This window comes from Sciurus carolinensis, chromosome 12 (assembly GCF_902686445.1).
Source record: "Sciurus carolinensis chromosome 12, mSciCar1.2, whole genome shotgun sequence".
NCBI lineage: Eukaryota > Metazoa > Chordata > Mammalia > Rodentia > Sciuridae > Sciurus > Sciurus carolinensis.
The window spans coordinates 67,060,945-67,062,607 of record NC_062224.1 but is presented as its reverse complement, the minus strand read 5'-3'; the positions used below and the strand labels follow the sequence as shown (position 1 = coordinate 67,062,607).

General features: G+C 51.2%; 1 pseudogene; it reads right to left on the bottom strand.

Annotated features, from left to right (window-relative positions):
* Positions 1 to 263: 263 nt before the first annotated feature.
* Positions 264 to 1,256, bottom strand: LOC124962030 (tubulin alpha-4A chain-like; annotated as a pseudogene).
* Positions 1,257 to 1,663: the final 407 nt, after the last annotated feature.

The following is a 1,663-nucleotide window of genomic DNA, read 5'->3' as shown; positions in this document are numbered from 1 at the left end:
ATAGACAGGTCCAGGGGGATTTGGTCCTCATTTCCTCCCTATCTTGGGTCCCCCTAAGACCTAACATCAAGGTCTTTGGGGTCATGATTCCTGGGCCTGGCAAGGGCCCGTTGGCAAGTCTCACCTTCAGCCATGGAAGGGAAAAGGGTCATGAGCAACAAATAGTGAGGGCAGCAGTAGCAGCAGCAGCAGCAACAGCAGCAGCACAAAGGGGAAGGCAGCAGAAGCTCAAGTATTCAGAGAGGGGACAAGAAACTGTGCATGGAAACTTTATTTTGAAAGGATTTTGCAATAAACATAGTAAGTAGGCTCCAGGCAGCTGTTCTATTCTTCTCCTTCGTCCTCGTCCTCATAGGAGTCGATGCCCACCTCCTCGAAATCCTTCTCCAGAGCAGCCATATCCTCTTGGGCCTCAGAGAACTCACCCTCTTCCATGCCCTCACCCATATACCAATGCACAAACGCCCTCTTGGCATACATCAGGTCGAACTTGTGGTCCAGGCTGGCACAGGCCTCGGCGATGGCGGTTGTGTTGCTCAGCATGCACACAGCACGCTGCACCTTGACCAGGTTACCCCCAGACACCACGGTGGGAGGCTGGTAGTTGATGCCAACCTTGAAGCCCGTGGGGCACCAGCCTACAAACTGGATGCCGTGCTTGGTCTTGATGGCAGCGATGGCGGCATTGACATCCTTGGGCACTATGTCTCCACGGTACAGCAGGCAGCAGGCCATGTACTTGCCGTGCCGGGGGTCACACTTCACCATCTTGTTGGCGGGCTCGAAGCAGGCATTGGTGATCTCTGCCACCGACAGTTGCTCGTGGTAGGCCTTCTCTGCAGAGATGACTGGAGCATAGGTGGCCGGGGGAAGTGGATGCGTGGGTAGGGCACCAGGTTGGTCTGGAACTCCGTCAGGTCCACATTGAGGGCCCCGTCAAAGTGCAGGGAAGCTGTGATGGAGGACACGATTTGGCTGATGAGGCGGTTGAGGTTGGTATAGGTTGGGCGCTCGATGTCCAGGTTGCGGCGGCAGATGTCATAGATGGCTTCGTCGTCCACCATGAAGGCACAATCTGAGTGCTCCAGGGTGGTGTGGGTGGTCAGGATGGAGTTGAAGGGCTCCACCATGGCTGTGGACACCTGAGGGGCTGGGTAGATGGAGAACTCCAGCTTGGATTTCTTGCCATAGTCCACAGAGAGCCACTCCATCAGGAGGGAGGTGAAGCCAGAGCCGGTGCCCCCGCCAAAACTGTGGAATACCAGGAAGCCTTGAAGTCCTGTGCACTGGTCGAACTGGAAGGCAAGAAAGAGCAGTGTAGGTAGGGGACGGACCCAAGATTATTCATGCACATGGATTATTTATAGCAGGAACTTCCTCAACGTCCTACTAAGAAGAACAGTTGTATACACTAAGGTCCATCTGCTCTTTGGAATGTCATCTAGCCATGAACAAGGATATATATGAAGGTTATTTAAGATCATGGGAAACTGCTCATGGTAATGTTTACTGGGAAAAACCTGAGTAAGAAACTATATTTTAAACTGTACGTCTGCAATTTTGTAAAAGAAAAAATAAATATATACACAAATTACTGATGGAAAATAAAACAACAATATCTTTAAAGACTATGGGTGATTTGTATCTAATACTATTTTCTGCA